Source organism: Spermophilus citellus (genome assembly GCF_964194105.1).
Source record: "Spermophilus citellus genome assembly, chromosome: 4".
NCBI classification, from domain to species: Eukaryota; Metazoa; Chordata; class Mammalia; order Rodentia; family Sciuridae; genus Spermophilus; species Spermophilus citellus.
Window position 1 is genome coordinate 160,128,188 of NC_138185.1, and position 24,204 is coordinate 160,152,391.

At 43.5% G+C, this 24,204-nt stretch overlaps 1 protein-coding gene across 4 annotated transcripts in view; it reads right to left on the reverse strand.

The window, feature by feature from the left end:
- The window catches only part of SPTB (spectrin beta, erythrocytic), a 122,602-nt gene extending 100,176 nt beyond the window's left edge, over nucleotides 1-22,426 (reverse strand). For 2 of the 4 annotated variants that reach the window (XM_081292551.1, XM_081292554.1), the window contains exon 1: nucleotides 22,277-22,426. The gene's annotated coding sequence lies outside the window, so the exon portion shown is untranslated. Of the gene's footprint in view, nucleotides 1-10,445; nucleotides 10,527-22,276 lie in introns of all 4 variants that reach the window. The other 2 variants (XM_081292553.1, XM_081292552.1) reach the window with 2 other exon arrangements.
- Nucleotides 22,427-24,204: the final 1,778 nt, after the last annotated feature.

Sequence of the window (24,204 nt, forward strand, 5' to 3'; positions counted from 1 at the left end):
TTAATGTACCTCTCTTTTGCCTTTTTTTTAATATTTATTTTTCAGTTATCGGCGGACACAATATCTTTGTTTGAATGTGGTGCTGAGGATCGAACCCAGGCCGGGCCGCACGCATGCCAGGCAAGCGCGCTACCGCATGAGCCACACCCCAGCCCCTGTGCCTATTGTTGATAAGCTGCGAGGACAAGTTCACTACTTGTGTGTGCAGGGAATAAAGTTCTTAGTTTGGGACTCAAAGAAAATACAAGTTCCATGCTTTAATTGTCTTATTTCTCCAGGAGATCCAGTGAAATCTGTTACGGAATTAGCACCAGGAATCAGTAAACAAAGACAGGATCTCCAACCAAGTCACTCCAGGATACTCCGTATGAAACTCCCAAATGCAGAATGTCCTCTGCAAGCACAGATTTGATAGTGAGGGTGCCAGCAAGCCACCATCATATTAATCTGTGACAAACCCTAAAATAAGCTGGAAAGTCTTTGCTTAGAAACTCTGTGGTGCACACTTATGTCAATAATTAAACCACAAAGAACATTCCCTGACACAATTGCTGGATCTCGGGGTAGGGACAAATTCAGGGAAGCAATTGGAGTGATTGGAAACAATTTTAGTCTAGAAAATACAAATTATTTCTAGTACAAGGGACTTCAATGAGATATCTAAATTCTTATCCTAAATTTTTGTCTCATTATTTTATTTATTACTGCCAGAAATAGAACCACTGGTTGCCAAAATAGTTATTTTCAAGGTTTTACATTATTATAGGGTCCATTTCTAATAGAATCGTGGATCCACTGATTCTTTGGTCCTTTATAACACAAAATGAGATCAGCTAAACACTAACAAATTTGCTAATGAGAAGCCAGGCTATAGTGACAATAGTAGCCAGCATTTTGGCTCAGTTACCAGGTGCCAGGCATCTGACACACATTTTTATCCACACCATAGCACAATCCAATCTGCAAGGTGGGTATTATTATTCCCCACTTTATTAAGGAGGAAAACAAAGCTCAAAAAGATTAAATTACCTGCTGCGGCCACTCAGCTAGTGGAGGGCTGGAACCTGGATTAGAAGCCAGGTCAGCCCTTAGCCAAAGCATGTCCAGTCCCTGCCACACCACACGGCAGGCATTCCTACTAGAAATGAAATCGCCTCGTGAGGAATGGAAATTTACTGTTCACTGTACAGTAAGCTGAGGGTGAGAAGTACTAGGTGACATCAAGGAAAGAGGCTGCTAGGGTAGCCCTGTTGAGCTTGATTTTCATTTAACTCTTTTAAAGGACAGGTAGGACAAGTGACAGGGAAGCAACAGGGTTAGCATAGTTTACGGAGAGGACCAGAGGGGAAGCCAGACAAGGACATCATCTAAAGAAAATGGAAATTCAAGAAGGGATAAAAATGAGACCTAAGTCAGGGGCAGTGGGAAGTCCTGTGGGGGACGGGAAGGTAAGCAGAGCCCAGACACCCACAGGTGTCTGGGAGATGAAAGGGGAATTAGAGAGGAAACTGCAAGGGGGCACCAAGTCAATGAGAGAAAGGAAGGAAGGGGGAGGGAGAGCGGAAGGAAAGGAGGGAGGGTGGAATGAGAAAAAGCAAGACAACATGGCCATGTCATTCGGTCCCAGTATGCTTCATGATGAAAGGCTGGTGCCTGGCCCCAGTCTGGGAGTAGAGGCAGGGATTCCCCTGGGCCACAGGAAAGGTCTTTTCCTATCTGTCAGAAAAGAATGGGGGACAGCCTTCCTCTTCCCCATCGAATCATGGCCTCATTTTATTAGCCCTTAACGAAAACAGAACACCCACCTTTAGCAGTCTAAAATGACTTCATATTATTGGTTAAAGCAAAAACAAAGAAGAAAAGGAAAACAACCTAACTTGGCATCACTTAAACGTTGATTAAATAACGTATGGTTCCTCCATAATGGAATATAATGGAACAGTTTTGAATGAGGTACATCTATAGGTAGGTGTAGGTAGAAGAATGACAAGTAAAATAACATATCTGTTAAAAATCATGTGAAGGCGCTGAGATTGTGGCTCAGTGGTAGAGCGCTCCCCTAGCACGGGCGGGACCCGGGTTCAATCCTCAGCACCACAAAAAAATAAAGGCATTGTGTTGTGTCCATCTACACCTAAAAAAATAAATATTTTCTAAAAATCATGTGAAATTAAAATGTTTTCTTAAAAATAAGGAGCGATTATATCTTGTTATATTTTTAAATTTTTTAAAATTACAGGAATATGCAAGAAATTGTAGTCAACAATTATCTATGAGATAAAGATGGTGGATAATGTGGAAATTTCATTTTCTAAGGTTCATATTTCTGTAGTATTTTATATCAGTAAGATTTTACATCACATTTGTAATCAGAAAGAAGAAAAGGGGGGAAAAATTCAGTGACTCTGAAAAGACTACAAGTAAAAAGTTGTCTTCCATCTCATCTGAATGAGAAAAGGTAAAATTGCGTAAGACTTAAAGAAATCAGACACTTCCCACTGAATAAAATACTTGAGGGGCTAGGACTATAGCTCAGTTGGTAGAGTGCTTGCCTTGCATGCACAAGGCCCTGGGTTCAATCAGTAGCACAAAAAAACTCAAAAAACAACAACAAAAAAAACTTGAATCTCCTAGAAGCTAAAAGAATTACATCAAATATGGCCCAATCTTTGGGCTTCAGCCCTTCCCCAAAATAGAAATTGGTATGGCATGAGCTGGACTGCTTAGCAAAGAGCTTTCTGCTCATTGGGCAAGAAGGAAATTCCCCCAGTGACATGAACCAAGCAAAGAAAGTGCATTCACACCCAGAGAGCTTTCGGGGAAACAAGATCTTCTCTTATCACCATCAACCAGGAGACTCATCTTTCACCAACGCATTGAATGAGTCCCTTTGTTCCCCCTAAAGGATCGCCATATATTCATTCCTGCTTCTACAGAACACCCAGATGCCCCAGAATTCAGCACTGAAAGGCACAAGAGGCGTTCCAGTAAAAACTTGGGCACATTTTCAGGAGAAACAGGACCTGGGAGGGCAGGACCCTGGGAAATGGCAGTAGGCAGAGTGGGTGAGGGGACCTAGGTAGGTGCAAAAGTGTACAGCAAAGGCTATTGCTTTACAAGTATGCTTTGAAACTTTCCTGTGTTTCTCATATTCTTTGTCCTATGTCATATATCCTACAAGGAAATTCTTAAAGAGAAGGGATAGATCCTGCCCCAGGAAGTAGCAGGGCAGGTGCAATGAGTCCATCCTCTAGCACAAATATATCCTGTCAACAGATATATCTTCTAGCACAAAGAACACGTTTCAAACAAAAGTCCCTGACCTGGTATAGGTGTGGGATGCCCCTGTGCCCCTAACCGTGGTACCTGGCACCTGGTACCATGGCACCACCCACCATGTGGTAGGGACTCAGCCACTGCTGTGGAATTCACACCGCTCGTCTACAGCACAGCACGGGCATGGTCATGCTGACCAGCTTCCCTACCCTTGCTGCTTTCCAGCCATCTAGAATCTTCCACCACCAACAACCCTTCCCCTTCCCCTTCCTCGGAGCTTTATCTCTCTCTCTCTCTCTCTCTCTCTCTCTCTCTCTCTCTCTCTCTGTCACACACACACACACACACACACACACACACACACACACACACCTCATGTGCTCCAGCATACAAAACTTCCCTTGACCTGTCTCAAACCATCTTTTTTTTCCCAAGATCTCCAAAAAAACAGTCCAAATTCACCCTGGCCTGACTCTGTAATTCCTGACAACTGAGCTTTGATCCTTAACTAAAACTGCCCTCTTGGGGTCCTCTTTTGGGAATAATGGCCTCCTCTCATCCACTTCCTAGGAGATCCCTCACCTGCATGAAACATGACTAACCATCCATTTCTGAGAGCTGGATTCTCATGGCTTTGGACTCTCCTGATTCTTCGTCCTTGGTATGTCTATTACATCCCAATCACATTTACCAGGTCTTCTTCCTCTCCCGGTGCCATGCTGAATGTCAGTATTACCCAATTAGGCTTCTGTTGTGCTCTCTTGGGTGCTGACTGAAGTCTGTTAAGCTGACACCCCCCAGCCCCCGCCTCTCCTGGGCTCCAGACTCACCATAGCAGCTCTGTAGCTACTTGTTCCTGCGACTCCCTATCTAACACCATCAATGCTGAATTCTTCCTTTGCATCTCTTCCCCATCCCCAGGACTGCTTCTTCTTTTAAGACTTAAATCTCCAGAAATCAACAACACCAACCTTCCAGATACCTGAGCTAGAAAATTCCAACCACATTCAGTAGCTCTCTTCTCTCTCTCCAGAGCACTAGGTACCTAGCAGTTTCTGAAGGATCTGCACCTGCCTTGCTACTTCCTGGGGCAGGCTCTATCCCTTCTCTTAAAGAGTTTCTTTGTAGGACATATGACATAGGGCAAAGAATATTTAAGATCTGGGGGGAAAAAGCCCAAACATACTGTCTTCAATGTACAAAATGAAAACTGTAAATGAAAATTAATCCAATATATATACATATATACTTTTTTTGCCAGCAAAACACATTTAATATGAGACCTGGTCCTTTATGTGATGGGTCCTACCACCCAGAGGCTCACTTCTCAGAAGCTCTTGTGTTCACCTTGTCCATTCCATTCTACTGCCCATTCTGACCTCTAGAGCCCTTTGTTACATTCCTGTAGGATGTTCTAATACACAATGATGCTGTATCACACCCGTATTCAAAAATTCTGATATGTCCCCAAGATCTTTGATATAAGTACAAACTCTTTATATAATACTAAAATTTAGCCCCAACCTAGCTTTTGGATCTCTCCATCACTACATCCTTCCACTCATTCTCTGCCAAAACCGCCTAGACTCACTGTACCCCATAAACTACCCCTTGCATTTGGCCCATCGAATGCCATCTCCCTACTTGGCCAGTGGAAAGCTTGCACTTATTTCATGGGTCCAAATGGCTGCTCCTCAGGGAAAGCTGCCTCCCCTGCATCTCCAGCCCAAACCAATTTTGGTCTCCAGAGACCCTGGAGCTTTTTGGAGCCCCACAATGGTACCTGCGTTACACTCAATGTTACACTCAATTGCACCTGTGTCTGTGCCCACTTTGATATCACAAGCCTTTCAAAAGCAGAGTGTGTTCCTTCATTGATCACTTCTGTGTTTCCCTCCCCTAGCACATACCAGATGATGATGTGTCCTGGAGAGCAGCTGCTTCTTGTTCCCACCTTCCTGCATCATTTCTATCTCTGCTCCACTGTATTTCGTACCTTGACATTGCTGTGTGCACAGTGAGCTCCTAGCTAGGTCTATGTCAATCAAACTTGGAAGCTATGGAACCAGATTTGAAATGCTTTGCTTTTTTCAAATCTAGAATCTAGCACTCAATTGACTGTGTGACCTCAAGCAAACTAGGCTTAGTAATTAAACTTGGTCTCCTTGTCAGTAAAATGGGAATTATAATATCTAAAAGGACTGTTATGAGAATTAAAGAAGTCAAAGCACTTAAAGCTCCTAGCGTGGCCTCTTGCACATGACAGGAACTCCAAAGTAAGTCATAGCAGCAAATAGAAGCAGTCTCAGATTTCTCAAACCATGTGGGCCACGTGACTATCAGAAGCAATCTTCCTGGGTATTCATAAAATAGAGATTCTTACTTCAGCATCATGAATTCAGGACTCAATTCCATGATGCTGCTTATAATTCTGAAAGTCATCGTGAAGAAATAGAAGGAGCATGAGACATTATGCAGCTGTTAAGAATGAAATAGGTCAATCTCTACGCCTGATATAGAAGATGTCCAAGGTGTTTCATCATTGAGCAAGAAGGCAAGATTCAGTACAGTATGAAATATAAACCCCACAACAACCACAAGTATACAATGTGTATATCCACACACATATACACAAATGCTTACTTATCTATACCTATGTGCATGTGCCTAGAAATTCTCTAGAGAGATATGCAAAAAATTATTAATAGTGTTTACCTCCAATTAAGAATCCAGGAGTGGGTTGTGAATATAGTTCAGTTGGTAGAGTGCTTGCCTCACATGCCCAAGGCCCTGGGTTCAATCCCCAGCACCATACACACACACACACACACACACACACACACACACACACACACACAGAGTCCAGGATTGCCATTTATATTATTCGTCATTGTTTGGCTTCCTTTTACCATAGGTATATGTTTGTGTTGTAATTTCTAAAAGCTGGTATTTAAAAAGTTGTAGAAGATGAAGAAGGAAAAGGAGCAAGAAAGGGAAAGAGAGAGGGAAGTCTATGCTGTGGATCAGGAGACCTGGGTTCCACTGAGAATCCTATGACTAACTTGCATGGCAACTTGAGGCAAATCACCTCCCCTCTCTGCATCTCCCTATTGGTAAAATAAAGTAGTGGAAGCCGATGCTCTCCTGGGACGATTTTTAGGTTATTAGATGATGCCTACAAGGTGCTTTGAGTATGTTTGATCATAGAGCATCTCTTTCTTTGAGGAGTTTTTATGCTTTAGGCATCAGGTTTTAAAAGAAGGAAATGCACATGTGATTTCATTTTGACCCCCTTTGCAATTCAATGAGAAAGCTTTCCCACTGTTTTACAGACAGAGAAACCAAGTGTAGACTGTAATGATCACTTGCCAACCAAATGCTTTGCTCACTAGACTCTGCTGTTTGCAAAGAATTATGACTGCCAGGAGTTTTTTAGCTCCCAATTTATTCTGTGCTTCTTCTGCAGAGGAGGCGCATGGCTTATGCAAAACAAGCAGAAGGCACTCTTTGCTGGTGGAAACAGGGTGAGATGTAAAGCAACTTCCTCTGGGTCACAGCATAAACAAAGCTCACTCCTAGCACAGTCAGGAAGTTATTGAACCCCTGGGATCAACTCCGCATCCCGCATCCCTCCCCCACCCGGAACCAGAGCTTCACCTTGAAGATGAGCACTTCACTGCAGTCATTTTCCGAGCGTTTTCTGGGTCAGAAGCAGTGAGAGCAGCCAAACCGAGGCTGCCAGTGGAACTGTTACATCGAGGGCGCGGCACTGTGTTAACATCTCTACTACACACCCAGAGCTCACCCAGCAACCCCATTGAGAAGGTCCATCCCAGCTGAGTATTTTTCCAGTATCCTGGGCAAAGTGACTTCACAGATCTTTGCAATGCAAACGACCTGGGTTGTCCTCACAGGTATGGGTCTCTGCCTTGAAGGGTACTGACTTCCTCTCCCAGAGCCCTTGGCTTTGACTCTACAGCAGTACCTCATTCCATCTACCTGAAAATACTTCCATACTTCTCAGAAGTTCACACAGTGAAGAACCCTCTGCATCAGATGGTAAGTTAAACACCAGGACATGAGACTTCCCAAAAGTTGCAGAAAAACACGTACACAATAAACAACATATCCATGTTGCAGAGAAAGGCAGAGTCTGATTTACCTACTCTACAAATGGTAGCCTAGAGTTTAAAAGAGAAAAACAAGAGAACAGAGTATGGCTGAAACCCTATAAAGTAAACGGTCTCTGAACATGGAAAAGACTGTTCACTAGTTATTAGGCCATTAACGAGTTGCCTACTGATGACCTCTGCTATGGCACCTGCTAATGCTTGGGGTGGGCTGATGATCACTGGCTTCTAGAAGGGCTACTTGTGACTTTCACTGTCACCTCGGGATCAAGCTTGCTGACTGCTGTCTGCTTATCACTGGCCTCATTACACCCCACTGAATTCCCTGGGACCTTTGCCTCTCTGCTTCAGGTCTCCCTCATAGGCCTAACTTTGTCTTCTGCCCTTCTGGATCCTGGGTCCATCTCTCCAAGGCCTTTGAGGGCCTTCATTTATCCATTTTTTTTTCAGACCCCACACATATTTAAAAAGGCCTCCTAGCTCCATTCCCAGCCTTTGGCAGTTAAACACCGGCTCCTATCAATCACTGGGCCCAGAGCAGGGCAAGAGAAGGGAGACGCTGGATTGCAGTGGGAGTGTGTCCATGACAGAGAGTTTTGTTGAAAGAAACAAAACACGCTCAAAGGCCTGAGCTAGCAGAATTCTGGTGAGTCCAGCCATTGGTGAAACTCACTTTTTGTCCGGGTCAGGCAGAAATGAGGGCAGAACAAGCTAACTAATTAATAAGTACTATATTACTTTAACATGCCTTAGGACAACCAACCAACCAAGCAGGTTAAATGTACCCAGAAAATCAAAACCTCTATAGAGAAATGTTGGTCTTTTTTCTGAAAGTTTTTTCTTAACTTTTTATCATGATAAAGCTCATCTTGTATATATGGGTCTGAACACCCACTCAAAGAGCCTTTCATAGCTGCATTCTGAGGGTCAGCCTCAAATACTCACTGAAAATATGAGGTGGGAGTGATCGTCTACTGGATGAATACATTTTTCTAGCAAAAGACATATTCTGATGATGTAAGTTAAAATCGGTTGTTACTGTTTCCTCCAATAAATGGAGAGAGCAGCTGGAGGACACAGGGGTGGGAAGATAGCCTCTACTCAGGCCTCAGGTCTGAAGTATTCCTCCTTGCTCCTCGCCCCACCCCAATGGTAGTAAATGTCTTCCATGAACCCTTCTTCAGCATCTTGAGTGGGTCATCTATGTTTGGATTATGTACCATGCTGGATACTCCTGAATCATGCCTCATCACCCAATCCAACCAGCATTTCTGCAGCTTCACATATGAAACAGGTACTGAGTTGGGCACCAGGGTCCCCAAGGGACAGACACTGTCCCTTCTTCAAGAAACTCATAATCCAACAGAGAGGCCTGTACATGACCAACCAGTATAAAAAGTGATGAGAGAATTTGTGTCTTCCCATGTCAGGGAAGAGAGAAATAGGGTCAGGAATGTGTCCCAGAGGGATGAGCTGAGTGGGGCCTTAATACATTCCAGACATAAGTAACAGTAGAAGCAAGGTCACAGAGAGAAGTGTGCCTCACCTTGAGTAAGTCTCAAGCAACCAGGGTTGGGTAAGTGGAGGGGGAACCAAGCTGGAGACGTTGGAGCAGACTATGAAGGTCCCTGCCGGCCCATTTAAGCTTTATTTGAGGGCACTGGGGAACCACAGAGAATTTTTAATCAGTGAAATGACTTGGTCAGACATAAGTTTTTAAAAATAATTCTGAGGCCGGATGCAGTGGTGCATACCCTTAATCCCAGCAGTTTGGGAGGCTGAGGCAGGAGGATCGCAAGTTCAAAGCCAGCCTCAGCAACTTAGCAAGGCCCTAAGCAACTCAGTGAGACCCTGTCTCTAAATAAATTATAAAAAGGGCTGGGGATGTGGCTCAGTGATTAAGTGCCCCTGAGTTCAATCCCTAGTACCAAAAAATTAAAAAATAAAAAATAAAAACTGAGGTCAGGTTGTGGGATGGGTTAGAAAGGTAAAGACCAAAGATTTGAAGACCAGTTTTTCAAACATAAGAAGAGTGACAGCAGAAATTGCAAGTAACAAATTTGAAAATATTAGAGGAAAGTGAACAGGAGTTGGCAGCCAAGTGGACCTGGAAGTGGGAAAAGCAGCAGCCCCCAAAATGTTGCCAAGGTTCTTACTTGAGGGTACAGTGACATGTGGACCTAGCTATGACAGAAGGTCGGGAGTAGGGCTGGAGCAGGAAGCTGGGAGGTCTCACTGCAACAAGTTGGTATGAGACATCTCAATACAGCCAAATGATGAAGCCAGGAGAAAGCTGAAAGGAAGACCTGGAACTGAGGGGGGCGGGGCTAGACATCAGGGTTTAGATGCACTGGCAACCCCAACAAGAAGGACCAAAACATTTTTTTTTAAAGTAAGTAGTGGTAAGCAAGGAAGAAGGGAAGAAAAAGAAAAAGGAGAGTTTGGCCACAGATCCTGAGGCAGGACCTCGTTTCAAAGCAACAGTGGTCAAATACTGCAGGGAAGTCAGGAAACCTCGAGTCTAGAAAGAGGTCATCATAGTTGACAATAATTTAGAACTTTTCTTTTTTTTAAATATTTTCTTTTAGTTATAGACACAATACCTTTATTTTATTTATTTATTTTTATGTGGTGCTGGGGATCCAACCCAGTGCCTCACATATGCTAGGCAAGCTCTCTACCACGAAGCCACAACCCCAGCCCTAGACTTTCCTTAAGTGGTTTTAGTACAGCTGTCTTATGATACGGGTATATCGTGCAGTACTAATTAGCATCTCCATCCTCGAATGTCGAAGAACTAGGTTGTAAGTAGGATTCAGAACATTGATTATTTATTAAAAGCTAATAATGGGATTCAAGCCTATTAGGTTAAATCATTGCAAATATAAAGCAATAATTAATTACCTCTCATTCAGACTATTAATTATGCAGGATAGGGGACAGGGGTATAGCTCAGCGATAGAGCACTTGCCTAGCATGCCCAAGGCCCTAAGTTTGATTCCCAACACTGCAAAATAAGCAGGGTACAGTGGCACACACCTGTAATTTCAACGACTCAGGAGGCTGAGGAAGGAGGATCATAAGTTTGATGCCAGTCCAGGAAATACAGTGAGACCCTGTCTTAAAATAAAAGATAAAAAGGGCTGGGAGTATAGCTTGGTGGTAGAGTACTGGAGGCAGGGAAAAGCAGGATAAAAAAATAGAAAGGAAACTCTAAGAATTAAGAGCAATGTAATATTGACCTCCACCCCAATATCAGCTGGCACAGTTACTCAAAATAAGCATTCTAAAATAAACATACACAGGTTCAACTCCAGCTTTAACCCTAGTAGGTGGGTAACTGGATTAGTTAACCTCTACAAAGCCTGATCTTTTTCATCGATGAATTAGGATAATAATATTATGGGTTTTTTGGTTTTTTTGTTTTGTGGTGCTGGGGATTGAACCCGGGGCCTTGAGCATGTGAGGCAAACACTCTACCAACTGAGCTACCCCAGCCCTAGGCTAATAATATTATGGATAAGACATTAAATAATCACACATAAAAACTTTCCGCACAGTACCTAACACGTAAGTTCTCAATAGATGAGGATTTGTTGTTATAAATGCATTATTGTAACAGGGCTTCATCTCAAAATTAAAATATGTGTTAATTCAGTTACACATAATTACAAACATTAATTCTTTAGTTGTTTAATCAATAAATATTTATGAGCCACTCCCCTCTGTATATCAAGCATGGATCTTGGTGCTGAGAATAGTAAAAGATAAAAATAACAAAAGAATAAGACCCAGTTCTCCATCACAAGAAGCCTGGTCAAATGGTATAGAAGGCAAGTTGACAATAACAAAACAAATGACCCGTCCTGTAACAAAAGAATGAGAAAGGTGCCCTAAAATACAAAGGGGGAGGCATTTGGTGCCACCCAAAGACCTGATAGGGAAGGGACTGTCAGGAAGGCAGTAATAATGAGCAATGCTTCAGCTTTACAGGGAAATCTCCAAGGACAGTTTTGAGGATAATAATAAATATTAAGGTGTCATCTCTCTCTCTCACACACACACACACACACACACACACACACACACACACACAAAATCCCTGAAAAAAAAATGTCAGAGAAAGAGGAAGTTCTTTGCCCAAGGGCAAACAGAAGAGAAAAGGAGCTGGAAGCAATCCAGACTCACGTCATCCTATTCAAGGAGACTCTCCGACTGAAATATATCATCATATAATATTTACACCTTCCCCACCTGAGTGTGGGCTACATGCTCTACAAAGCAAAGTAAACACCTACCTGTCCTCCAAAAGTCTACAATCTAAAAATAGCAAACTAATCTATGAACACATCCAAGAACTTTGATGACAAACTATCCTCTAAAGATAGTGTCCTCAAATACTTTTCAAGTTCAATGTGGCCCCAAAGGTGAGGACATTTATACATGTTTGCCCTTCCCTCTGGAGATGTAAGACATCAGGGGAAAATATTAACATTGATGGATGGGGGTCCTCAAAAAATTAAAAATAGAATATGATGATCTAGCAATTCTATTACTAGGTATATTAATATCCAAAAGAAGAGAAAGCAGGGTCTTAAAGAGATGATTGCACAACCATGTTCATAGCCACATTATTCACAACAGGCAAGAGTGGAAGCAACCCAAGTGTCCACCCACAGATGGGGAGGAGAGGGAATGTGAGTTAGCACTTAATGGATAGAGTATTTAGGAAGCTGGAAAAAGTTCTGGAAATGGATGATGGTGATGGTCAGAGAGCATGTGAATGTCATTGTGCCACTAAACTGTACACTTAACAATGGTTAGAATGGTAAACTGTATATTATATATATTCATCACAAGTTTTTTAAAAAAATTAATTGCATAGTGGTCATGTTCACTTAATAACTATTCATCATCTTTTAGGGGAAAGAAAAAACATTCTGTTTCTGACAACTAGATGCAATGACATCTGAAGAACGCAGAAGAGCATGAGTCAAGGCATGTCAGAACATTCTTTTGTTTGAAGGAACAATATCCAGTTACCATGGCTTGGGGATGAATGCCTTTGCAACCCACTAAGAAAGTGGCTTTGTAGGCAGCCATAATCTGACAACTTTTAGTTAATATAATCCCTGTGTGCCAACACCATCTCATTAAGAGATGATTGCCAATGTGCACATTTCAAGAATCACTCTAAGTACAAATGTCAATAGAAAAATTAAAATTAAATAATTTTTTTAAAATATTCTAATTTCTACATGCAAAAGGCTTTATATAAGACCTATAGTTATGATTTATAACTAGTTCTTGCCCTTAAGAGCAGGTGGCACACACTTGTAATCCCAGCCACTTGGGAGGCTGAGGCAGGAGAATCATCACAACTTGGAAACCAGACTCAGCAACTTAGTGAGATCCTGTCTCAAAATAAAAAACAGAGGTGGAGTGCCCAAGGGTTAAATTCCAGTAACACACACACACACACACACACACACACACACACACACGGTCAGCATTTGTATTCAAATAAGTGGTATGTGTCACTGGCCCTTTAACACTTTTGAAGAAGCAAAGATCACTGTGGGATGGATGGCCTGTTCCAGGAAGACTGCCCAGCCTTTTTTTTTTTTTTTTTTGGTACTGGGGATTGAACTCAGGGGCACTCACCCACTGAGCCATATCCCCAGCCCGATTGTGTATTCCATTTAGAGACAGGGTCTCACCAAGTTGCTTAGCACCTCGCTTTTGCTGAGCTGGCTTTGAACTCTGGATCCTCCTGCCTCAGCCTCCCCAGCTGCTGGGATCACAGGCGTGCACCACGCCCAGCCTGACCAGCCTTTATCCAGAGTTCTGACACATGTATGGGACTCAGCAAGCAGAGGCAGGCAAAGCTGGTTTAGGTAGAGGGTTTGCAACTGTACAGGGTAAGAGATAAGGGGAAGGAAAAAAAAAGGTGGGGGGGGGAGCTAAAGCCAAAGTACAAGGGTTCTTAAATGTCAACTTGATGAGTTAGGATTTCCTCCTCTCCCCAGAGAGTCACTGGAAGATTTTGAGAAGGGTGTCTTGTGGTGATAATGGTTTGGAGAGGGAGATCCTTCATTGATAGAAAATTGTTTTCTAAAAAAACATACAAGAAATGGTTGACAGTGGTAGCCTCCTAGACTAAGACTAGAGTAGGGAAGACTCCTATTTTTCACTATAGACCCTGTATAACGTGGATAGACATTTTAACCATGTACATGTATTCATTTTATAAACTTCAAAGGTTTTCTTTAATCTGAAAGCACTTAAGAAATGTTTGGGCTTTAACCAGAAAGTTCAAAACACTTCTAATCATAAAGTAAAGTGTATTTCAATCTTGTTTTTACCCTATCTTCATCTTCATCACATAGCAGAGATGTTGTGACAACAGTGTAAAAGAAACAGCACAAAGGGCACAGCCCATCTAAGGCTTGGCTTCCAAACAAACAGATGTCATGAATCACCCACAATAAAACATCTCCTTTTGGATATGTTTAAATGAAAACTCTGCCTGAGACTATTCTAAATCAGATCTTCAAGGAAAACAGAAGTCAAAAATAATAGACAAAGGTAAATTTGATAAAATATATCACCATTTCAGTAACTGGCCTTTTTATTCTTCCAGTTTAAACCAAAAACAATTAAGATGTCCATGACATATTATTTTTTCTCTCATCCTCTTTATTCAAATTCCATCAACTCTACCTTCAAAATATACCCAGAATCCAATTGCTTATCACCACCATCATCACCTTGATCCATCCTCTCTCATCTGCACCACAACAGTAGCTGTCGTTGGGTTTCCTTGCACTCTTGTTCCCCACAATCAATCATTCCTCAGAAAGGTCCTCGTTAAACACAATTCTGACCAAGCCACTACCCTGCCACACTTCCAGTGGCTTCTTATCTCGCTCCAACCAAAATTCAAACCAGCATCTCTTCTCCTAAACATCCAAGGGCATCCTCCTTCACTTCCTTTGGGTCTCTGCTGAGATCAAACCTCATCAAAGAAGCCTTTCCCATCCATCCTACCCTGCATAACTGAACTCCCCACCTCTTGATGTCACACTGCTTTATTTTTCCTTTCTTTTTTGGTACTAGTGATCAAACCCAGGGCCTCAGGCATGCTAGACAAATGCTCTTCCACTGAGCCTCATCCCCAATCCATTTTAGTTTTCATTTTGAGAGAGGGTCCCACTCAATTGCCTAGGCTGACCTTGAACTTGGACTCTTCTTGCTTCAGCCTCCCCTGAAGCTGGGAACCCAATAGCTGGGAACCCAATAGCTGGGAACTATTCTTTCTTTTTTTTTTAATAATTTTTTTATTTCTATATGACAACGGAATACATTACAATTCTTATTACACATATAGTGCACAATTTTTCATATCTCTGGTTGTATACATAGTATATTCACACCAATTTGTGTCTTCATACATCTACTTTGGATAATAATGTCCATCACATTCCACCATCATTTCTAACCCCATGCCCCCTCCTTCCTCTCCCACCCCTCTGCCCTATCTAGAGTTCATCTATTCCTCCCATGCTCCCCCTCCCTACCCCACTATGAATCAGCCTCCTTATATCAGAGAAAACATTCAGCATTTGGTTTTTTGGGATTGGCTAACTTCATTTAGTATTATTTTCTCTAACTCCATCCATGTAACTGCAAATGCCATAATTTTATTCTTTTTTATTGCTAAGTAATAGTCCATTGTGTATATATGCCACTTTTTAAATCCATTTATCTATTGAAGAGCATCTAGGTTGGTTCCATAGTTTAGCTATTGTGAATTGTGCTGCTATAAACATTGATGTGGCTGTGTCCCTAGAGTATGCTGTTTTTAAGTCCTCTGGGTATAGACTGAGGAGAGGGATAGCTGGGTCAAATAGTGGTTCCATTCCCAATTTTCCAAGAAATCTCCATACTGCTTTCGAAAGAGGTGAAAGATCTATATAATGAAAATTACAGAACCCTAAAGAAAGAAATCAAATAAGACTTTATGAGATGGAATATTTTTTTCTTTTTATCACTGGAAATTATCATCTATATCCATTTGTTGCTTATTGCTGTCATTTAGTGCCCATGTCTGCTCTATGATGTCAGATCTTTTTTTTTTTTTTTTTGCCATATTCACAGATATATCCCCAGGGCCTGGATTATGCCTGGTAAATAAATGAGTGTTCAATAAATATTTGTTGAAGATGAAAGTAAACGCAAATCAAGGCGCTTGAGAACTCTGGACAAAAAAAGAGGTTTAGACGTCCAAAGTAAGGCATAAGCATAATGATACTTAGTAAACTTGGGAAAAGGGATTGGAAAAGGCAAAACACCAATTGACAGGCATAAACCTATCATTTATCTATGTAATGCTACTGGGAATCCATTAATTTCTGCTTCACAACAGCATTAATGTATACTCCATAGGGCCATTCTTGAGTTTTTGTAGCTATGTTAAAAAGTAAATGCTGCAACCAGTTTCCCTCTCCCTCTCTCCAAAACGAATAAACTTGGAAAGTTTTGCTGAAGGAAGAAAGCAACCACTGTCTCAACCAGAGAGCCCAGAATATTCAATTACCCCATGGAGAAGAGGATCTGGAAAAAAGCCCCAAATATGGAGCTAGGAAACTGTGTGAAATTCAAGGTTCTGCCATGAACAAATAAGAGGATCTTGGGCAAATCAGTGTACATTTCTAACCCTGTTTCCCCAACTATAAACCAGGAATAATGAGATCCTCCCCTTGTGTGGCTTTTGTAAGAGGTGGAATACAATAGCATCCTGAAAACTGAGTGGGTTATACATCATGTGTGTTATTGTTGCCTTACACTAAAACGAGTCCACCTTGTACTGAACTCTAATTCACATTCTCTTCACCACTGCTAGGGAGCTTTGTCTCAACAAAAATCTGAATCAGGTCTTCCCACTCCCCACAGCTCCACTGATTTCAACATGCACTTCAAAACTTCACAAACTAGCCAGATGCTGTGGCGCACACCTGTAATCCCAGTGGCTCACGAGGCTGAGGCAGGAGGATCCCAAGTTCAAAGTAAGCCTCAGCAAAAGTGAGGCATTAAGCAACCCAGTGAGACCCTGACTCTAAATAAAATACAAAATACATAATAGGGCTGGGGATGTGGCTCAGTGTCTGAGTGCCTCTGAGTTCAATCCCTGGTACCACAAAACAAACTTCACAAACTGATCCCAAAGCATCTTCATCTTCTGGTTACACTCCATCCACATGGAACTGTTCCTCATTCCCTAATCTACTAATCTAAGTTCACATCTGTGCCTGGCCATGTACCTACCCATCTCCCCTTCTTCCATTATGGAAATCCTAGGCAATTCAAGAGCTTCCCAAGACTCCCACCTGCATTAGACCTTCTTCTTGTAGTCTTTCTCTCAGAACACCATTCTTGCAAGCATGCTATTGAATCCTTGTTTGCAAGTCTGCTCCCCAGCATATAAGTGGGTCTCCGCCTGACCCCTTTTTGTATTCTCAGCCCATACCAGTGTAAGCACACAGTATATACTCAGTGTTTGCTCTTCTTGAATATATCCCAGTTGCTTCCTCAGGCTTCCCAGCTCTGGTTCTCTATGACTTATGGCTCGCAGCCAGCATTACAAAAGGCCTTTTCTTACTTTTGCACTCCTGAGGAAACAGGCTAGAAGGAGAAGCTGCTTCACCATTCCTAAGGGCCTTCTGGAAACAAGCAGGAACTGAGCACAGGGGCAGAATGAGGCTCCAGACCTCTTTCCAGTTCCCACAAGGTATGTGATTAGGCATGCCTAGTTTTATTTGTAGAGTTATGAATTCTCAAACAAGATACACCTATATTTAAGTCCAATACAAATAGAAATCATTTTCAATTTATTCATTTTCAGGATTATTCAAGTTTCTGCTCCTTTTCACAATGGCGGAAACTGCCTGGACTGACTATAATTCAAGGCAATTATTGTTCTTTGACTGTCAAAGTGTCCTGTTCTTCTTTTCATAAATATTCTGGATGATCTGAGCCCAGTTCAGTGCTAAGCCTCTTTTTTTTCTAGTCCCATGCCTTTTCACTTGCTAAATTTATAACTCTCCAATGAAAGAAAGAAAGGAATCCCGCTTTTGCCCCCACTGCTAACACGATATATGTCTGGGTTTTAATTGCGCTTTAATTATACCCTCAGCCAGGTCTGCACAGGTAAAGTAGAAATAAAAATTATGGCAAAGCCTCAGAAGGGCTTGCGGAGGTAGGAAGAAGAGAGCTTTTAATATTTCCTGTAACCAAGGAAAGGAAAGAGCAAAGTTTGAGATGGTCTGGGAATGACATATGTAGCCATGCAATTCACTGAGGAAGCATTTTCTGTGGCTGCCTTTGCTCTGTGAGCTGCAGGGCTGGCGAACCCCTGGTGGTCTGATGTTCAGCTAAGGTTGGGTGAAAATGGAAGAACTTGAATTGCTTGGCTGAATTAAGAAATAAGCACAGTGCCGGGCGTGGTGGTGCACGCCTGTAACCCCAGTGACTCGGGAGGCTGAGGCAGGAGGATCGTAGGTTCAAGCTCAGCCTCAGCAACTTAGCGAGGCCCCAAGCAACTTGGTGAGAACCTGCCTCAAGCAAAAAATAAGCAATATACATTCTACTGTCATGTATAACTAATTAAGCCCAATAAAAATTAAAACTTTTTAAAAATTAAAAATAAATAAAAATAAAAAAGGAGGGGCTGGGATTGTGGCTCAGTGGTAGAGCGCTTGCCTGGCACGGGCGGGACCCGGGTTCAATCCTCAACACTACATAAAAATAAAGGCATTGTGTCCATCTACACCTAAAAAAATAAATGTTAAAAAAAAAAGGCTGGGGATGTAGTGCAGTGGTTGAATGCCCCTGAGTTCAACCCCCAGTTAAAAAAAAAAAAAAAAAAAGACAAAAGAAGAAGAAAGAAAGAATGAAAGAAAGAAAGAGCAAAAGAAAGAAAGAAAGAACAGCAACAAAGGGAAGTACTATGACATTTTCTAAATATTTACCACAGGGAGTTGACTATTCAGTGAGTAGAGTCAGGTCTGTCAGTGGATTCTCCTGACCCCCCCCCCCCCACTTTCTCCCTTGATCTCCATCTCCAAAGCCAGGAGACCTTTACCTCCTAGGGTTGTCAGAGAAAATAGACATCTCTGAGATAACCCCAGTGAATGGTGCCTGATGATTCTGGCTCACAGACCACTGAGTGTACTCCTTCTCCCCAGATTTCTTTAAAATAGAGAAGCAACCACAGACTTGTCTATAAAGACCAACTGAGTCAACACAAACTACTTTGAAGATAAAATACCTCTTTGCAAGTATTCTCTGGCCTACATTTCTGACTTCTAATATCTGCATGGTTCCAGAGTCTAGTATCCATGGACTTCCCTGCTACGCCTCATCATAAAATAAAATTTCTCATCAGCTCACACAGCACAGTTATTTTCACTCCCAAACCTCCCAAGTCAATTGATAAACGGTAACCTGCAGGTCTGAGGTTATTAAAAAAAAAAATCATGGATAATGAAGAAATGTATTTTATATCACTTCAAATCTCCCACTGGCTACATTTCTACCTTCTCAGACCTTGAGCTGAGAGTAACAGTTTGGGTTTAATTTTGAAATTTCAAACAAAACTCTTCAAAAGCAATTTGATGATTAAATTTATATTAAAACAGGTATCTGATAGTCCCAAAAGTTCCCTAAAGTCCTCCCCGAGAAATGTCACATGATTATTTGTCTTAAGATTTACAATGTCTCCAAATAGTAGTGTGCACACCTTTTATGTAAAAAAATGTTTACATCTGTATACCTAACTAGCAAGAGGAGATTAGACACTAAATTTAGCATTTAACATTAGTGAAAGTCTCCTCTCCTGCCTGTCCCCAATACCTTTTCTTTTTTCAGATTTCACTATGGTGAACGTATCGGATATTAAAATATGTCCTCTCGTAAGCTCTCCAGAAAGGAAAGAAAATCTCAATAGTTTGGTTAGGCAAAACTTCAGGAGATACACCATACTGGCAGAGACAGAGAAAGAAAGAGGAAAGAAATGGGCTAGAATGATAAGAAGTACAGAAGACATAAAAATGACCAGCCAGGTCTCACCTTTAAGCAAGCAACTACACAAATAGAAGGGTGGACTCAATGACCTCCAAGGTCCCCTCCACTCCAGTCGTGTCTGCCTCATGAATTTTTTATAGTCATCCTCTGTCCTATCACACTGTCCCTATGCATCATCAAGCCCTCCTGGCCACTTCCAGAACTGAAAGGAAAATCTGTTTAAGAAAAAAAAAAATCCATGCTTTGACTACTGCCAAAATTACAATTCCGTCCTTGAAACAATGACCTGAAAATAATGGGCAAGGCTAAAAACCTCTGAGCCAATAAGTGCCCAGTACTATCTTCAGGCAATATTTTTTTAAGCTTCTCTGATATAAACAAAATTATTACCTGAGGTCCTGGGAGCAAAGGCTGTGAAGCTAAAAGACAATGCTACACCCAAGTCTTTCCAAGCTGCACTTCTATATCCCCTGCTGAGTGTCTAACCTCAAAAAGACAGTGGAACCAAACAGCTGAGCTTGAATACCGGCCCCATCTCTTATCAGCTGTGTGATGTGAGGCAAGTTATTTAGTTCCCTGAACCTGTTTCCTTGCTTAAAATGCTGATGATATGAGCTAACTTGCAGAGTTACTGTGACAATAGGAAAATATAAAGAAAACTCTGACCACTCATTTATTTATTAAACCAACATTAACTGAGGATCCACTACCAGTCAGGCACCAAGTTAGGCACTAGTAGGTAAAAGACAGAACAAATGAAATCTATTGTTATTTTTATTTACTAAAAACAATCTGTTTCCAGAACTGTGGCAGACTGTCTGACTTCAGTTCAAAACTTTCATTCACACCTTGTTTCCTTAAAAATAGTCATTTTTATTTTGCCAAATATGATTCCAGGTGGGAATCTGCCCTCTGCCGTGCCTTTCCCCCCAAAGTTAATTATCCAGCAGGTATTCTGCTATAAGACACCTTCGAGACACTTGAAAGAAGCAACAACAGGAGTGAAAGGTTGTATCCCAGCTCTCTGCTGGGCAGGCCACTCTGGAAAACTTGATATGCCTGTGCTTCAAGGCCCAGCCTGAATGCCTGAGAGTTTTTGGGTGCTTTCAATTCCATGAGCGGACTCTGAGTCTTCCGAGAACTCAAGATTACAGGACTGGCTCATCCCCAGACACTGCCACCGGGCCACTGATAAAACTTATAGCAATAGCTAAAGGATCACATTTTCATAATATAGGGTTTATGTCTTTCAACTGTGCTTTAACTCAAGAGTTTAATGAAGTTCTGTATAGATGACCCACCTAAGGAATCGGCTGGCTTCAAGGCTGGTAGGCTCTTCTTCAAAGTAAGCTTAATTCTCCTTTTGCTAGCTACCCTGAAAGCCTCCTGGGAAGCACCAGCCTCCACCAGGTTGGGTGCTGGCTATCCAGTACACATTAACAAACGTTTTGTACTTAAAATTGAGTTATCAATGGCATTCTGGAACCCAGGACTCATGCAAGAATAAAAGTATGATCCTAGTATAGGAGATGACCTGCCCTGGATCACAATGTAGGGAGTGGCCAAAGAGTGATTTCTAGAATAAAATTCAGAATCATCTGTGAAACTATGGATAAGTTAGTGGGCAGTATAGATGTGCCTAGAATATTTTATGTGCAGACTCCTCTCATTCACCTAAGAAATTTAAGCATACTTCCTGACTGCCGCAGGCATGGGTTTGGCACCACTGACTCCTAACTGGAGGTGACAGCCTACGCCTCCCCACAAAAGTTCTCAGCACAAAAAGACTGTCACTATATTCTCCCACCCCATCCCCCAATAGGATGCATCTAAAATTTTACAAAAAGAAAAAAAACAGTGGCTTCTTTACGTTTTCCTTCAGCGTATTAAACTTGTTATTATTAACTCCTGGCACCTCTAATTGCTCACTGAAAACAGTGGTTTAGATATTAATAGTCTATAAATCAAGGCCCTACCTAAGACTTGTTGTCAAGGCAACAGTGCTCAAGCCCTTCAGCTACTTCCCCCACTTTGGAACTCTGGGTGAGTTGGTGGGAGTTGGGGATTGTGTGAAAGGTCTTGTAATTTCTCCACTTTCTGCTATTTCTTGGGGCCAAGTTGTCAGAGGAGGAGGAACGTGGAGGGTATCGTGGACTGTGTAAGCCTGGAGAATAGGAACTCCTACGGGGAGAAAGGGTAGGGATCTTTAAAGTATGACTCCGGGCACTCAGATCTTTTTTCTGTTCGCGTCCTGCCCCCACGACTCGCCTAGTGGTGCCCAGCACCTGGGGACCGGGCCCCCTCTGCTGCCCTGCCCTGTCCTCCCCGCCTGGGCGCAGAGCGGCCCGGGAACACGCAGCCAAGTTCCAAGAGAGGACCTGAGCGGCCCCAAGGCTGTGAAGCCGGACAGTGGGAGACAGTGGGAGCAGGGCGGAGGTCGGATCCCCTTTGCTCCCAGGCCGGGGTCCTGGAGGAGGAAGCCATGAAGGCTCACCCCTTCACCTCCCTCCCAGCGTCCCCAAGTGACTCTCTAGGAGCCGCCTCTCCAAACCTGGCGCCCAGCTCGCCAAGCGCCTCAGAAGCCCGCACAGGTTCCCGCGTCCCGGGATGACTGCTGTCGTAGCCGCCAGGGCCTCCAGGGCCCTGCACCCGACCCACTCCACGCCCGACACCTGGGACAGGGCTCCCCCCCCTTGATCTCCTGGGCCCTGCGCTCGCACCGCGCGCCCCAGCCTTGCGCACCCGCACCCAGCTCCCTCCGGCCACTGGGCCCTCTTGGGACTCACCTGCGCTGGGGCTGAAGCCGCGGCCACCCCGAGCCTGGGGGCGGCGGCGGCGCAGCGGGAGGAGGGCAGCGCGGGGCTCCTGGCACAGCGGCCGCCGGGCGCCTGGTGCTGCCGAGCCACGGACCCGCCCAGAGATATAAATAACATTATCTGAGGAGGGACATTCCTGCCGGGGGACATCGCTGCTGCCGGGACCAGATAGTCCCGCGGCGGGGGCGGGGAGGCGGGGCCGCAGCCTCCTGCAGCGCCAGGCCCAACCCCCGCTTCCCCACCCACTCCTGCACCTGCCAATCAGCCTCCGAGCCCGGGGGCACCTGCCGGGCCTCCACCGGCTGCCGGGGCCGGCCTCTGCCTTCCAGCCTTCCGCTCGAACCCCGGGCGCCCCCATCATCGCTCTTGTCCCCTAATCCCGCACTACCCCGTGCCCCCTGCAGCGGGAAGACAGCTTGACTCTGCAGCTCCGGCCTAATTCGTGCGCCCAGAGCGGCGAGCCTGTTGGCAAAAATGAGTCCTTCAGCTTTTCCCGCCCTGCATCCCCACTGTATACAGTCCGGTTTTTAAAATATATTAAAAGACACTCTTAGGACAGAGGGTGGGCAAGGCAGGCGCCTGGGCAGTGCGCCCCCGCCGCGGCGGGTTTGGGAGAGACAGATTGTTACTGGGGGCTGGTGCGTTAGAAAGCGTGCTCCCGGGCGGGGTCCTCCCGGCCGGTGGCAAGAGCAGACGCTGGGAGCGCAGGGGGTGGGCACTGGGCCCAAGGCACCCGCCCCCAGCCTGCCGGCTCGGTGTTACTGTTTCTGCCTGCATATCCAGTGCAATCCGAGAGAACCGGGCATCGCTGGCGGCGCGCAGCCTGCAGTCCCATGGCGATCGCATATTGCACGCACCATAATCAACAGGCAAGCCGCCACACCCGCCCACCTGCACCTCTTGGTCTGCCCAGGTCTCGAACCCTTGGGGGCTTCCTCACTGCAAGTCTGGATAAGGTGGGATACTGTAGGCCAGAGTAAACACTAAAACCAATTGTGCCAAAGAGGAACAACAAGGCACCTCCAGGTCACCTCGGGAGAGAGACACAGAAAAATATGGGCAGCTTGCAAGGCAGTCCATTTTCTTGACTTTCTCACAGCACAAGGTCATTGTTCAGTAAGGTTTTACACCTTGCTCTAGCTTTCATCTCTCTTCTCTACCTGCTGTGCCTAGAATGATTTCTCATCAGCCATCAACCCAGATAATCTCAGGTATTATGGAGATGGCAGTGGAGATTAAAAGAGCATAGATGTGGAAGAGAATTTTAACTTTGATGCTGCCTGGTATTCTTAACAAAGGAACAGCCTTACTCTTGAGTTATTTATTTGAGAGTATAATTATGCTGTTTTCCAGAATTCATCAGGGAAAGGGTGTTCCATTGCCAGATGTTCAAGCTTAGTTTATATATTGAATGTATGCAAAGATAGTTCACTGCTGCAGCAACACTTCTTGAGAGTAGGGATTTGGACACTAAGTGCTAAATGGGGCAAATTTGACAGGTATTACAAAGCCACAGGACCCCTTCATTCCATCCCCTCTTGTCTGGGACCTTATTACAGCTCAATTTCCCAAGAGACTCTAGTAATATAGGAAAGATGATACAAGAAAAGTCATGGTCATCCATTAGATTAGCAGTCATGCTCTCCCCACTTTGCTGATAACATTTATGAATCCATTTGTAGGGGCTGGGAATGTAGCTCAGCATGCTGAGGCCTCTAGTTCAATCCCCAACACAAGGAAAAGAACAGAAAAAGAATCATTTGTTTATTATGAGTTAGAAACAGGTTTCTTTTGTGGAAAAAAAAATTCTTTAAAAACCATTTTCTGGCAAGGGAACTCAAGAAAAACAGGCCAACTTCAAAAGCCGAGACTGTTATGTAGCTCAAGTAGAAATCCTT